Below are 16724 nucleotides of genomic sequence, written 5' to 3'. Positions count from 1 at the left end.
TACGATAACATTAATACATATTTACGATAGTTGGGTTACTATAACACGTGGAGATATTTACCACTACCTATTAAATGGAACCCCACGTTCGCTTTCTGTACATAACTTTTTTCTCTCTTTTTTCTCTTCCATTTTCTTTATAATGTAGCTTTTCTCGCCTATTGGTACAAACATTTTTCGAATTCAGACAAATAGGACTAGCACCTCTTAATTTTTCTATCAGCTATCACAATGCCTCATTTTTGTTGCACAAAAACAAAATTGCACCACATGTGAAGGAATTTGCTGCCTATTTCACCACCACATCATGAACAAGATTACAATAAAATATCCTAGCTATGTACTGGAGACATAATTCTCACATCATCTTGTACTAGTTTTTACATCCATTGGCAATTTGGCACTCAACACAATTCAATTATATATCAAACACGGGCAGCACTAATACTTCCCGCCAAAGCCCGGATCCTCCATCAATAGAATTTGCTGCTATAACTTAGGAGTCATCAATAGAAGTATTTCTGGAGCACAGAAGTATTTCTGTAGTAACCATTCATTCAGGCCTCCACAAGATGCTCTGAAGTCCAATCACGACACTCTACACCATGTTTTCAACCAGTGTAGCCTGTGAAAGAAAGCAAAAGCTTTAGGACATCTTATCGATACTTTTTAAGTTGGGACGAATGAACTAGAACAAGACAGCTTCATTGACATAATTTTTCAGGTATAGAGAAAACATGCATAGTGTTTCACCCAAAAGATAAGGTTTGCATGGACCAAAAAGCCAAACGCCCAAATCTTCATAAAACACCACTCAAATTGATTGAAGAACCACTATAAGAAACACACCATCTCAGCAGAAATGTGGTTGCAAATCAGTTGCCATAATAAATTAACTAAATGTTCTTAATTTGGTGCCCACATGATTCAATCAGTGTAGCTCGCATATAATTGAAAGAACAAACCATGTGGCGACTAAGTTACATGCCAAACTGGTGAAACTTTAAATAATTTGTGAACATTTTAATTCATATCGTGCAAATTGCTCAGTGTTCCTTCAAAATGGGTGTGCATTTAGAATTAGTTAAATTCAATCAATGGTATTCAACAAAATCTTTATGTCATGCACTGCAACAAATAAGCCACTTAATAAGAATTGTAGCAGAAAAAAGTTTTACCAACAAACCATTCACGCGCTGACACAAACATAATGCTCATGCAAGTATGCTCAAATGACTGGTTCTCAGGAACATCATCAGATTCATCACCAGAGTAGTCATCGCCAAAACTGGTGAACATACATATATAGTGCTCATAAATTTACTGCTGAATATATATATTATTAACACAATCGAGTTTCAGTAAATAAGTAGTGCATAATTTGCATGTTGGGAAACCATTGGCCGGATAGGTTTTAATATCCCTTTTGAATGAAACATCTCAAACTCAGGTGGGGATTTTCTCCCCCTAATTGCATTCATTTTTTTTTAAATGCATAGATGGCAGCTCTCTGGCTTGTCTGTCATGATCTAGTTCAATTCAAATTCACAAGGAACATTTGCCTATTAGCTTACCTGGCCAGTTGTTTCCACATTGGAACTGATGTAGGGCAGATTGGTGCAAGCCTTCTCTATCGCCAGTCATGGTTGTGGATTGGACAAATCAAACTGAATTATAGACAATATCAAACTGAATTTTAATTAGAGCTCTGTCTCTCCAACACCAGGAAAACATTGTTACTTGTTTTAGGACAATTTTTGTATAGTTAGTACTAAGCTAGTTCTGGAATACTAGACAATATCAAACTGAATTTTAGTTAGAGCTCAATCTCTCCCACACCAGGAAAACATTGTTCCTTGCTTTAGAACAATTTTTGTATAGTTGGTACTAATCTCTAGATGATCTTTCCAGAAAATTAGTATACACTTTGAGCTTCAACTGGTACATATATCTTTGTTCCAGAGTTGGTATGTAACTAGAAATCATGCACGGCGTTGCCGCGCCCTGCCTGTGTCTGGGCCAGACTGCATACTGTTGTGTGAGTCCATTTGGAGACTATATGTTGTCTTCGCCACGTAGTAATAGAACGGATTGCATACGTACTGACGTGTACCGGTGTACGTGTACGACCTGATTAAGGAGATCATTCTAAAAAAAAAAAGTATGATGTGCCTAACTGCCTATATGAACTTGAAGAGAGGAAAAAGAAGTTCAAAATATACGATAAGATAGTGATTCAGAAAAACAAGTCAAGAACTCAGTGATAACCAAAGCAGACGTGTCAACTTCTCATGAATCTGATTTTGTATATGTTGCAGCATATACACGATCGATACCACGGGGTACCACATGGACATACACAAAGAAGTTGCTAGAACTCCTATAATGACTGCAGCATATGCAATGGCTACAGAATTCTTCTCTTCCAATTCTGTCTTTTGTTTAGAAATTGTGTAAGACGGGAAAAATCAGAACGTGCTCTTTTGGGTATGTATCCCTATACTAAGTTTCGGAACTATGGAGATTGGAGAATAGGATAAGCATGATACAGGGAACTGCAGCCAGAGATACTATTTTTATTTTTACTTGTTTTTTTTTTTCAATTGTTAGTTTAGCATATTGGAAGGTTTCAATTAAATATGAAATGAGTTCCAATTGGTTAAATTTTGGTAGGTCTTGGTGCACTTAAAGGCTTTGTTGTTGTTGTTGTTGGTGGTGGTGGTGCACTTTTTTTTTTCTTATATAGAGATAACCAATTTTAAAAAGCTTCTCTTACTGTTGCTCTATTTCTACAGCTGAGAAGGAAATTTTGGAACTGTCCGCGTGGCTGTAGTTGTAGAAAACAAAAGGATCATGCCTATAGGCTATAGCAGTGGGCAGTGGCTGCAGTTCTGAAGCTTTTAAAACAAAGTAAAAAATTTAACTACACAGATTAGCCAAATCATTTACAGAAGGAGAGAGATAGTAGCCCAGCTAAAATCCAAATTAGGAGAAGTCGATGAGTTGAGAAAGTTATGTGGAGAGCTTTAGCAATCAGCACCAAATATAGCAGAAGAAAGATGGAGGTATAGTAGACTTGCCTGCCTTATAGTTCAGAGTCAGGATGTTGCAATGGAAGAGAATGTCTGAAATAGTATATAAGGCAAATATTACATGCTGTTTGAGTTTAAATTCAAAGCTTTCAGCAGAGCCAAACATGGTTGTATTAAAATGCTCAAGTAAAACACGTTTTTTTTTCACTGATATGACCCATTTTTCTCTGCTTTGATAGTTATTAGAGCTGAGTTGGACATGATAACTCAGGTACCTTTAGCATGATTCAGGATAACATCTAGCACCAAATGAACTTTGCTCCTCAGGATATACATCTGCACAGATTAGCCAAATCTTTGCTACACATAAGCAGTGCTAAATTGGAGTATCTACTTGTATGGATTTCAGCAGTACCTTTTTTATTTTTAGAAAATAAATAGCCAACCCAAGAGGAATAGGGATAGAGAAAATTATGGTGAGCACTGTAACTGTCAAGAGATAGAAAACTAAAAGGTTCTGTTGTGATACTCTAGGATTTACTCTCAAATAATTCTAGATGTAGCTAGCTCCATAATCTCTTTACAGGCATTTTATCAAACACATGCTGTGCATAGTAAGAGAGAAGAAATAGGCAAACATAGGCGCGGCTTTGCTGCGCCCTCATCAGAGAATAGCCCATGTTCATCATGAATCAGATAACACATGTTTTATTGATCTGAGTGATAATTTATTTTATGATTACGGATGTAAAAGATGATGTTAGATTCTTTTTTTTTTTCCTTATTGCAGTCCTTTGAATTACATAGGATTGAACTTTGAACAGGATTTAAGTGAATTTTGAATGTGTGCATGATTTTACTATAAGGAAGAAGCCTGCTTTGTACAACTCACTATGTGTTTTATAATTGTATCCAAAAGCACTAAACAAATAGTCAGTCATCGCATTCACTGTGCTCTGAACAGATTGAGATAATATGGTGTTGCCGTCGGGGAAGGAGAACTGAGCATATATGGACTTATAAGTAGCAAAATGGCATCTGTGTGACAATGAGAAACCTATGTCTACAAAAAAATTTCATGTCCATCAGATTGTAAACTCTCTGATCATGGAAGATTAAAAATACCTTCCAAAATAATGGTATTTGATGCAATGGCCTAGCAAAATGAAATTAGGTTAGGCGCTTAGTTAGGAAAAGGGTTGTGAAGTTTATTAGCTTACAATTACACGAGTTCTTACTTTTAAACATGACAGTAAGAATCCAAATTTTGTAGTTATATTGGTATTGAATTATTGATCGAAATAAACAAAAACCTACAAGTACATTGACATCTGACAACTGACAAGATGTATAGTATCATCATAATTCTATCATACAAGAAACACAATTGACGATAACCACGTAAATGCAATGAATACAGTATTACCGGTGGAGGATTTGAGAGGAGCTGCTCCTGATGGAGGATTGGGGCCTCTCCAGCGGACTGCAGTAATCAGGCGGCCATGGATGGGGACTGCGGTTGGGGGATCTTCCTCCGTTTCTGGATCAATCAGCCATTCGTGAGATGAAGAAGCCGAATCACTATCAGATAACTCGTTTTGCTTCTATCTGCAGGGATCGGAAGATAATGTGGCCAATAGATCTGCAAAAATTAGAAGCGAGCCCACCTCCATGGATCAGAAGCAAAGGAACAGACAAAATACGAGAGAAGGGCAGATAAACAATTGGGAAAAATGGAACTAATCGTCCCCCACCTCCATGGATCAGAAGCAAGCCCGATCCCTCTGCCGTCATGTACAAGATCCGTCGCCACCCGTATGGACTGTATCTACTGGCTTTCTCCATGGATGTTTCCACCGCCACATGAGGATAGGGGCCGACGCCACGGACCACATGGAGGATTGAGGAAGTGGTAGGAGTGGCCTGAAGCCATCTCGGCGTGGTCGGCGTGGTCACGCTCCTTGTTGAAAGCCCTGCGCCAGTGCTCGTACAGGGCCGACTCCTGTCCGTCGAGGTCTTGGCGTCGTCCGGCGAGTGCGCGTAGTCGGCGGCGCGGGCGAAGCGGCTGGGAGGATCGGCGCGTGAGCGGCGGGCCGCTGTGGCTACGGCGCTGACCGCACGCACGGAGCGGGAGGCCGCGGCGGCGGCGCGAGACGCGAGTGAGGCGCCTGCAGGGCCGCGGTGGTGGGCGCATCCGGCTGCAGGGCCGCGCTCGTGTAACACCCCTGGTGTTAGTCTTGCCTAATTGCACTTGCATTTCCTGATCATGCGCATCATACATCCATTCATGAGCATATATCACTTGAAACATGGGAAACATGACTTTGAAACAAAAGTATCATTTCAATTGTTTTTCATCGTTTCAGTACCTTTAGTGCTTGATTATTGTATGACCAATGTGTGGTATGGCTAAATACATTGTTAAACATCTTAGCTATGCTTAGAAAGTCATTAGGAACAATGTTCATGTTGATCATTTTGCCTAATTAAGATTTCCAAATCATGGTTTGACTTGTTTTGACCCTAGGACTTTTTGGTTTGACTGTTCAAAAAGTACCACTTAGAATGTTTGCATGTCTGAGCAACCTAAAACAAAGTTGTAGCAAATTATATGAGGAACAAAAAGTATTTTGTGACCAAGTCATGAAAATGTGCACAACATGCTCAAAATGGTCCCACAAGTCAGAAATTGGGTTGAGTTCAACACTTAGAAATTTCTAAGTATAAACTCCAGTTTTCAGTTTCTTGAACACAACTTTGGCATGATTTTACTCTCTGTCCTTTGCGAATTAGACAGTGATTTCTAAATGAGTTTTGTAGCTGGCATGTAGGTGTACAACTTTCGTTTTGATTTCTTTCGCTAACACTCAACGGATTAGGAGATCGAGCATCATCTTTTGGCACTGTCAGTCAGCCCTGTTGTTCTCTGAATCGCAGCTACAGTACCCGACCGGTTCAGAAGTTCACCGCCGCGTGGATGCCGCGCGTCGCCGGTCTTCTGCTCGCGCAGGCCACGCGCCGCGGCCGTTCTGGCACCGCTGGCCTCGCCTTAAGCCCCCGCGCGCCTGCCCGACCCGTTCACCGCTCGTTTTTCGTTTTCATTCGCCTTCTTCGCTCGCTCACAGCTCCACCGCAGCAGCCGCAGCAACTCCGACGAGCTCGCTCTTGCTCGTCGTCGCAAAATCGCTCACTACATCTTCATCGCAGTGCCGCCTTGTTCTCTTCTACCTCCTCCACCCCTTGGCTGCACCGTCTGAGTTTTGGTAAGGGCGCATTGTCCGTTCCCGACACCGCCGCCATGCGCGTGTCCTCACCGGAGTTGAGGCCGCCGTGGTTGGGTTAGCTAGGGACTCTTACGTCTTCTTCTAGTTGCTTAGATAGCTCCGTAGTAGTCTAGTAAAGCTTGTACCAAGCTTGGTTGTGGCAATGGGAGTTCGCCGTCGCCGGAGTGCCGCAGCGATCTCGCTGCCGCCCGCCGTTGCTGACGCCGTCGTTGCTAGGGTACGGTAGAGGTTGAAATGAAGGTATGGATGGGTGCGCATAGTTGTGGGGAGCACGCCGGTGCCGTCGGGTTCACCGGAGAACTCGCCGTCGGCGAATTTCGCAGCTGCCGCGCCGTCGTCTCCCTCCGTCCCCTGTTTTCTCTCGCTGACGCGCGGGTCCCATTTGCCAGTCGCCGCTGCTGAGAGGAAGCCGGTGCTGGGCTGCGCCGTTCTGGGCCGTGTGCGCGCACAGTCGTGGGCCGCCTAAGCCGTTCGGGCTGGCCCAGTAGCGTTTGAATAAATGGTTTCAATTTATTCTTTATTATTTGAAATTTGAAATGGTTTGAAAAATGTTTGAGTACTCAAAGTTGTTCCAAACCTGTTGAGATAAATTTGTCTAGGTTCCTTATCATCAGATCTACTTGGGAAAAATTGTGCATGTCATTTTGAGATACTTTGCTGTGGAATTTTATTTAATCATGAATATTGCTGATAACTTGAAAAATATGTAGAAAAATCTATAGGCTTCAGAAAAATATGATTCCAAGTTTGTTAATCTTCTTATGTCATGTATTTCCTAGGAAAAATATGTTGCATGCATGTGCTGTGGGAAAATTTTTAGGTGTAGTTCAAGTACCTTTAATAGCTGATTTTTGTTATTTTTGCTAGAGGGCAAATTTTGTATAAAACATGCATGTGACAATTTTTGTACAGTCATTATATGCTATGAAGAACCTAGGAAAAATACTAGTTCTGTTGTTTGACACTTTTCACAGTTCAAAGTATTTTTATGTACAAAATCATGCCATAGTTTGTGATTTTTGTGTAGGCTAATTCACTCATTCAAACACCATGAAAATCTGATGGTAGTCTAATTAGAGTATTACCATGCTACTGTAATTTTCTCAGATTTTTATAAGCACCAGAAATATAGATTGCTATTGTAGCCCTAATTTAAAAGGAAATAAAATAATCATCTTTAATACAAGATTAGTTAATAATAATATCTTTGGTGTATCTTTGAAGCATTTCATAAGATATGTTGACTTAACATATTAGTAGTAGAAGAGAATGCAGTAGATGACATGTGCTTGTAGTATAGTTTCTTGGATGATGTTGACTACCTTGCATTTAAACATATCCATTGCATTCATCTCCTTAGATGCACCGTTTGCATAATCACTTACGCGCATTGCATCATACAGGATCGCAAACCGAGAACCCAGTCGTCATACCCGAGGAGCCCGAGGAGCAGTTCGAGGTGCAGCAGCAGGAAGTGCCAGAAGCCGACGAGGAGGACGTTGAGGAACTTCCGGAGTGCCCCGATCACCGTCCGAGCTCTTTCGAGAGAGGCAAGCCTCGGAGCATTTTTCTCCCGGTTTGCGATTATTTAATTAAATGTTTTACTTTAATTGATGCATTACGTTCAGGAGTTGTTTGCAACCGTTGCTGCATTATACCTTGTCTACCTTTGTTATACTATATCCTTGTTACCCTGGTATCCGCAGTCAAGTCAATGCTTAGCTGGCTTAGACCGGTAGAAGTCAGGTGATTTCTTGTCACCTGCGAGCTATAGGTGGTTACCTGGATCTGCTTGGATGACTATGAAGTCATGGTATAACTAAGTGTTAAATGAAGTTGAGACCGGACGGAGACTTGCAGAGTTTTGGACTGTAGTGTTTTCCGTCTGTGTCGATTAAGGACCGACCGTTGTTGGGCCTCAAGTACATGTTGAAACGCATGCCTTACATTTAGCTGGCCGGATAAAGTACCTTCCGACCGCGAAGCTGAGAGATTTTTCGGGACCGAGTAGATTGCCCGCAACGCACTGTGCCGGAGCAGGTGTGGTAGGACACGGGGGCGGGATGATAAGACCAAAGTGCAGTCGGTCGGCCCCCGGGTACATGTGGTTCCTGGCAAACTCGAGATTCCTGGAAAGTTGACTCGGTGATCAATATCTCACTTTAGCGGGTGAGTGAGGTTTGTGTAAGGAATAAATCACCAGCTGGTTAGGAATCGATTCGAATCGCCATCGCTCCTGGATAGTGAGCACTTGACTTGAGTTATTTCATCGTAGTAAATGTTTATGGAACACTTGGACAGTTATAATGAATATGACAGTATGAAAGTTGTTTAATGATCATTGGTTATCATTATCTGCTTAATCACATGTTTACTCTAGTATAGGTGCAAATCTAGTCGACAGGTTAATAATAATTAACTTGACAAAAATGCTTTTCTAAATGTTCTTGAAATGCTAAAATTGCTTCTTTTTGCAAATGAGTCAGCTACCCCACTATAAAGCCCGTCATGATCCTTGGTGTCATTTATTTTGGTTATGTCGGGTAAGTCTAGCTGAGTACCTTCTCGTACTCAGGGTTTTATTCCCACTTGTTGCAGATGGGCAGATGTATTACGGCTACTGTATCAACTGCCTTTATCCTGCGATGGGTGATGCTTAGGACCATGGGCATGGTCATTCCTTACGTCTCATCTGATGCTTTTGTTGGAGATGATCATTCGCTGGACACTGTATTTAAACTCCGCGTGAGTGTGTGTATGGTTTGAACAAATGACTTCCGCTACTTTTATTCGAACTGGTTGTAATAACTATGTTTAAACCCTGATGTATCTGTGATGCGAACTTTTATGTAATTTGTGATGTTGACCGCTAAACTTATTACGATCATGGCTGGGACACGAGTTGGTTTGAAATCCTTCGTGATTTCACGGACTACCGGGTTATACGCGCTTAAGTTTGTTCAATCGTCTGCTCTGGTGGATGATTTTCTTACTTAATTTCGTATAATTGGTCGGTTCTGTCACAGCTCGGCTCGCCCGCGGCCGTGGGGCTGCGCCGCCTCGCTGGTGGCTGGCGCCCGTGCCGCCGCTCGGTGAGATGGATGAGCCCGAGTGAGAGGAGGCCTGGACAGCGGGTTGATTCAACTGAAGTTCGAGGGTTTTTTTGAAAAATGACCGCGGCTTGCCCGATCTGGGCCGTCCGCGCGCCCGATCGAACGGCCGGGAAAAGCACGCGACGTGGCCACACTGCCTGCCCAGCTTTTGGAGGCAGGATTCATATGTAAAAGATTAGTATAGTGGAAGCAAGCCAGGTTGGAGACAACGGAGTAGTCTTCGCCAAAGCTAGTAAAAACTTCTGTGAGGGTTTGATTCTCTTTATATTCTAGGATCCATTAAGTTGCTTATACAATGTGAGTGGAACACAAGACAATCGTTTAAGACATGTGGAATGGAGTGCTGCTAACAATGAGACCCATATAGCTCTAAGCCTGATCAGCTAAAACAATTTTTTTCCACATCAATTTGCAAAATAAAATCTGGACACACATTGATATGCAAAAGTTTTATATTTCAGTATCGGAGGATCGCACCTAAAAAAGCTGCAGTTTAGGCAACATTAACTGCATTAATGAATTGCATAAAGCATAATTGAAAGGACAATTTGTTTTAGAAAACTAACCTATCACGCTGGTCATCCTAGCTTGAAGAGTAACCACTTGCTATTTGTTGCTCGAAGTGCTGCATTGGCAGCTTTTCTGGACCAGTATCAGATTCATTAGCAGGTCGTGCCTCTTCGTATTTTCTGCAAGAGTTTGTTTGAGCATACAAATTAGTTTATCACTTAACCTGTAACACTAGCGCCGTTAAGCAGTGAAAAAAATGAGAAAACAAAATTACCTACAGCAATCCATGGAAAACGACCGGTCCTCAACACTAGAATTGGTAGATGGAGTAAAATACAGATATTGATTGCTAGAAGACACGTGGTTGTACCAAGATGCCAAAGAACTGCAAATTGATTCAAACAGCATGATCAAAGAAAAAGATGGAATAACCAAAGAGTTATAGATGTAAGCATGCTACAAACTAGTAATAAAATAAAACATCCTGTAAAACTGAAAAATAAATAAAACAAAAATACCTGAAAATAGAAAGCTGCGTTATGTGCTTAGAAAGATTCAAACCTGTTTTGGGTGAGTCCATCTGGTGGAACAACACTAGCCATCAGAGATAGGCACGAGGATGACGCGCCAAGCCAAGGCATAGATCCAGTGCATTTTCCCTGAAGATGTTCTCCCATGCCACCAAAACCGGAGGGCTCCATTAAACCAAAACCTAGCACAATACGAGTACCAAATATTAATGCACAGACCGGAACTTGAACCAAAGACTAGCACATAGATCTGGGCGGAAATAGGAAACGAATTTTGAACAAAACTGTGCCTGTGGGCGGATCTAGGAGGATCTGGCAGAGAGCTGTAGGGAGAAGGATTCAGGCCAGGAGACTCAGGTCAGGCGGCGGTGCAGCCGGAGAGAATGTATGGCGGTGCGGCGCCTTCGTTCCATGGTGCTTGCGTATCCTGCCTCCGGTGCGACTGAGCGGCTGGCCTAGGTCACCGCCGGCGCGCCGCCCAGTGCTGATGCTGCGACGCAGTGAGGTAGAGGGAAGAATGCAGCTTGTCTGCGAGCTGGTGCTACGGCGTGCAGGCGAGCTGGAGGAGGCCGACGCGGCGTCAGAGCCGACGACGGCGACGGCGACGGCGACGGCGACGGTTCGTCGTTGGGAACAGGCAGGTGAGAGGAGAGCGCTAGGTGGCGGGCCAGGTCGAAGTAAAGGAAATAAAAAAACAAGTTGTGTATACGGACGTGCAGACGGTACAGTATGTCGCAGTGTATTCGATGTTAGGCCTCGTTTAGTTCAAAAAAAAATTTCTAAAAAGTGTTACAGTAGTTATTACATCGAATCTTGCGATACGTGCATGAAGCATTAAATGTAGATGAGAAAAAAACTAATTACACAATTTGGTTGGAAATCGCGAGACGAACATTTTGAGCCTAATTAGTCTATGATTGAATACTAATTGCTAAATAAAAATGAAAGTGCTATAGTAGCCAAATTTCTAAATTTCACCCAACTAAACATAGCCTTAAATTCATTTGTATTGGAGTTGAAGTAAAGGTGGCACGAATCACGAGATTCTTCATGTGACGGTTGCATGTGTGAGGGCATATGCCCTGCAGAGCAAATTTAACTTCCTCGGTAATGTGAACACTTATCATTATCATTAGTATTGTCGTGTAGAAAGTGATCAACTAGTGAATATTTATAGTTTTACTGTACGTTGTAATCGGAGGTGGCCTAGCACTCAATGACACAGGATCTATACTGGTTCGGGCAACGTGCCCTACGTCCAGTCGGGATCGGTCGGTGACTTTATTCTTGAGCCTAGGTGCTCAAAGTTTGCAGTAAAGTTTGCAGTGGGGTTACAAACGAGAGGGAGAAAGGAGAGATGTTCAAGAGGCCCGGTCGGGTCCGACCGGAAGGGCCGAGGGCGACCGGAACTCCGCTAGGAGCTAGAAGTCCAAGCATGTGCTTGAGGGATTGAGAGCTATCGATCTAGTGAGTCTGAACCTAAAGAAGTCGACCCCCCTGGTTGGAGGGAGCGTATCCCCTTTTATAGATAAAGGGGATGACTTTACAGGTGAGAGGGAGAGAGAACGGATGTTTCTAAGCCTTGTTGCCCACGCTGATGAACATTGGATAATGGTAGGTGCCCCCAACACTGTTGATGTCGCTATAGAATGTCAGATGCGCACGGGAGGTCGAGCTATCTTCTTCAGGCAGGATAGACGCTGGTACCTGCAAATACTATTTGATGCCTAGTGGCATGTGAGGAGCCGCGCTATGTTCACCCCGTACGACAAATCCTGGAGCTCATACTGCGATCGATGTTCAGAGACACGCGGAAGGCTTACAGTATGGGAGTTTTAGCGGCCCTACAATACTGTAGGGGGAGACGTCGGCGCCTACAATATTATTTGTGTCAGGATGGCTACAGAGCTTTGTTTCGTGCAGGGTATGGTCCCTGGTACAGTGGTTTTGACTTGTGAGCCTTGATTTGCCTTTCTCCGCATGTCTTCTGGTTCCGTCCGAACGGGGTGCCCCCGGTCGGATGGCTCCAGTCGCCTCCGAGTGCGCCGGTCGGAGAAGAGCGGTGAGCAGGGTTCCCACGAGCCCCGGTCGCGGGGTCGGAGTTGCGGGGTCGGAGTCGCGGGATCGGAGTAGGAAGCAGCGTTTTAGGCCCGGCCTTCCGATTGGAGAGACCGCTCGGAGACGGCTGGTGCCCGAAGCGAGTGCTCCGGTCGGAGAGGTGGGCCGAAGAAGTTGACGAGCGGGTGCTTGTTCTTCTAGGTAGACCTTCCGGTCGGCGACCGGACTGCCCTCCCAGCCCGTTGTGTTTTAGACTCTTGGGCCGGCCCATGAACTACATGTTGTTTTCCTGGGTTGAGCCCAGGCGTGGAAGCCGGTCCCCGAGGGACCCCGGGTTTATGAACCCGACAAGTATACTTCGTATATAGGGCGCTGTTTTCTTTTAAGCCCCGTTCGGATGGTATGGTTCTGGAGGAATTTGGATGGTTTGGAGAAATTCTGGAGGAATTTGTGAGAGAAAAACACTGCTCCGGATGAAAAAGAAGCGGATCAAAGCCGGGTTTAAGGGCACGCGAACGGGGTCTTAGTTCAATGCATTTGCCATTGGAACTATTATTGCATATATACTTGGCAGTATATAAACTGCTTCTACTGCACATTGCCAATGTGACATTGGCATATATTGCTCAAATATGATTTCAAGACAACATTGATCAATTAGGGAACTAAATACTACCACAGGAAGCAATAGACTAATTGAACCACACATTGTAGAAGCAAAACAAGCAAGAAACACACAGGGAACAAGAAATCTAAGTACTTCGAATTTCATTCATCACGAATTGTTCTCCAAGCATTAAGCCTTCTCATAAAACACACAGGCTAGGGTGTGTTCACTTGGGTCCTCGTCACATCACAACACTTGATCATTCATCCAAAGTTCCAAACATTTGCAAAAAGAGAGAAAATCCAGTGGAAGAACCCGCTGCTACTGCCACTACGTACTACTACCAAATCTCTCCGATGACATGAACAGTAGCCAGAGATCATGCGATGCGAGCACCAATACTACTCTAGGCGACTGATATTAAGCTACCCAATTAAGGACTAATCTCTAACATTATTGTCATCCGAATTGAGATTCAGGATGCAGAACTGAAAAAGGAAACCGATCTTGCGCCAGTACCAAGGAGAAAATCTGAAGATGACGATGGCTGGAGGAGGTGATCATAGCTCGTCGTGGTACACCTCCGCCTCAAGCTCAAGCTGCGGGCTCGCCGTGTCATTGTTGTACCACCCAAGGGCGTGGTGATAGATCAGGCTGCGGTGCTCCCAGACGGCAGCGGCGATGGCATCGTGTGGGAACTCCGTGCAGCACACGACCGGCTCATGGGAGCAGTCGCGGACGGGGCAGAGGATGTAGTAGCCCTCCCTGTAGTTCATGTGCTCCAGCTCGACGTAGCAGACGTCGCCACCGGCGGCCACGACAGCGGCGGGGTCGGCAACGGGCAGGTGGACGCGGACGCTGCACAGGAACCGGTCTCCCGTCTCTGGTACGACCCCCACCACCAGGGTGTTCACCGAGCAGTAGCCATGGAAGGGGTCGTCACGCCGCCCGCGGCGTTGGCCGTAGGCCGTGGAGAGCGCGCGCTCGTCGCTCCCGGCGTTGCAGAGCGGGTGCGGGCACACTGCGCGGAGGTCGGCGAAGGGCTGCGCGCGGTCGATGGTGCCGCTGTCGTGGAGGTAGCGGTAGACGGTGCAGGTGGCGTGCGTGAGCCCGGACCTGGAGCAGTCGTCGTCGGAGCAGGCGCGGACGGGCGTCGCCAGGGAGGAGAGCACCACCAGAGCAGCCATCGGCGGCGGGAGGAAGGGGATGGCGAGCAGAGGCAGCGCCCTGAGTACCGCCGCCATCTTGGATGGAGCGGTGATGCCGCTTGCGCTAGGCGTCAGCAGGCTACCGTCGACGGCGACGGCCTCGCGCGTGTGGTCGACGCAGCAGACGCTGGGGCTTGGAGTCGTCGTGGGCGCGGTCGCAGTAGTCGTGGTCGGTGCGGTGGCGTTGTCCTCGTGCTCGATGACGGAGGCGTCGTGGAGGCGCTGCTGCAATACTGCGCCGGAGAAGGTGGACGCGGAGGGCGACGCTGCGAGGTGGTTGGAGGAGCCAGGGCGTCCCGTGGGCGTCGTCGGCTCGTCGGGGCCCCGGGGAAGGACGGAGGCGTGCGGTGGAAGGGTGGCGGTGTCCATGGGGCTGCGGACGAGGAGGTCCTCGGCGGTGGGGGCGCAGGCGAGGAGGTGGAGAAAGGCGAGGTAGACGAGGGCGCGGAGGGAGCAGCGCACGGGCGTCGCCATGGCTGCGTCGGCCTCAGGGTGGCGGAATGGAATGCGGGGCGTTGGCAACGAGGGTGTCAGAGGTTTGTTGTGCCAGTACAAAGACGGAAATGACGGTGCTATCCTCCCTCCAGGCATGCCAAGGCACGGACTCGCGATAATCAAGTTGGGTTGTCGTCTTGCAGACTGGGTTTCGTTTCGTGGCTAGTAAAGTGCACTCCGTGCTGGATAGATTGGTGAGGCGGTCAGTGATATTTTCTTTTTCTAATTCTGCGACCGTGCCGTTCCACCTTTTTTTTTTTTGACTAACAGGAGACGGAGGTATTTTCGCTTGTGGAGAAACAATTTTAACTAAATACGTACAAAAAATATTAATATTTATGTTATATAATTAATATCATTAGATAGATATTTGAATATAGTTTTTTAATAAATTTATTTAAAGATATAAATGTTCTATGTATTTTCTATAAATCGAGTTAAAATTTTGACACGGAAACCAACGGCGACATTTAATTGGGAACAGAGAGAGTAACAAAAAATGTTATGTGATTGTGTTAACGAAACCAGGGGCGAAGCCAGAGATTTTAACCCGGGGTTAGCATATAATAACTATGCTTATATGTGACACTTTTCTTATGAAAATAGCAATGTGACAGTGGAATTTCCTGGAAGTAATCGGATCATCTGACCCCGGTAACAACATGCAGATTCGCCCTGGCCAAGGAGCTAGACATTCTAGATGATTTTTTTTTTTGAATTGTCACCGGGAGAGAGCATCCCAACTAAATAGTATTATAAATTTCGAGCATGTTTGGCTCTCTTTTGAATTAATGTAAGTATCCGTTTCATCAAAAAAACGTAAGTATTTGTTACATGTAGGGATGGACGGATGGATGGTTATGGGTTGAGTGTGGTGTAGCGGACTGACCACCTGTTCGTAACACGTTCTGTGATATTCTGTCAATCTGTCCCTCTCAGCATCCTGTGGATGAAAACTTATGTCCGCACTTGGGTTCATAAATTTCGGCCGTGAATGTGTTAATGGTATAAATAATATATCGTCAATGATAGCACTAAATAAATATATAAAACTGAAAACATGCAATTATTTCTCTTCTGCATCGCGCATCTAATTATCTAGCTAACATATAAGTATCAAGTAATTATACAAATTCTTAAAATGGACTAAAAATCTAAGGTCTAGGTATTATTCATGTTGTTATCAATCACATGATATGTACTCCCTCGGTTCCAAATTATAAGTCGCTCATAATTTGGAACGGAGGGAGTAAATATATAGAGTGACTCGTATATTTCATGCCGTGACAAATGACACCCACGGGCAACCGTAGCTACAGTCAAACCATTGTCCCTATATGTTAGGTGCTGTTTGGTTAGCAAGTGTAACGTAAATGTTAATGGAATGGAATGACGCTGGAAACGTAAACAATGAATCAGATCCTGTCTTTGTTTGGATTTGGACCATAACGGTATCAGCTGAGTGCACAGGCTGCAGTCCAGATGCATGGCGAATGCTGGGCCATGAACACTGAAGAACGCACGCGACGGAGCCCGATCCCCATCGACGAACTCGGTGATGAAGTTGCTTCCCTAGTGACGAGCAGCGTGGGCAGGTCCACCGTGTCGGCCCTTGGCCCCACCTCCTTCTTGATGGCATCCTCGTGCATGGTGATCCACAACTTTTGCATCTGTTCGGTGCACATCTTGGGGGAGGGGATGATGTACTTCTAAAAGACGTCACGCTTGTCGCAGGCCCCCACAACGCGCTTGCTCTTGCGCTGCATCTCCAAATTTTCGTCATCATGTAGCTGGTTCTTCATCGTTTCGACCACGGCCGTAGGAACAATGGCGGCAGCGGCGTTGAATCTGGGCCTTAGCTTGTTCCCAGCGGGACGGGGAGGACAA

General features: G+C 45.1%; 1 long non-coding RNA gene across 9 annotated transcripts; it reads right to left on the bottom strand.

Moving 5' to 3' along the window:
- Window positions 1-273: 273 nt before the first annotated feature.
- On the bottom strand, window positions 274-11151 carry LOC136530845 (uncharacterized). Of its 9 annotated transcripts, none has more exons than XR_010777883.1 (11): window positions 10760-11151; window positions 10501-10651; window positions 10214-10324; window positions 9996-10118; window positions 4787-5292; window positions 4459-4674; window positions 3308-4095; window positions 3081-3125; window positions 1575-1667; window positions 1179-1288; window positions 274-625 (listed from the first exon to the last, which is right to left on the bottom strand). It is a non-coding gene; the product is annotated as an uncharacterized lncRNA (long non-coding RNA). The 9 variants fall into 9 exon arrangements; XR_010777884.1 differs by having other exon boundaries at window positions 3308-3368; XR_010777882.1 differs by having other exon boundaries at window positions 3308-4674.
- Between the last annotated feature and the right edge of the window lie 5573 nt (window positions 11152-16724).

Source organism: Miscanthus floridulus, unplaced genomic scaffold (genome assembly GCF_019320115.1).
Source record: "Miscanthus floridulus cultivar M001 unplaced genomic scaffold, ASM1932011v1 fs_220_2_3, whole genome shotgun sequence".
Lineage (NCBI taxonomy): Eukaryota > Viridiplantae > Streptophyta > Magnoliopsida > Poales > Poaceae > Miscanthus > Miscanthus floridulus.
The sequence above is the reverse complement of the archived record's forward strand: the minus strand, read 5'-3'. Positions and strand labels throughout refer to the sequence as shown.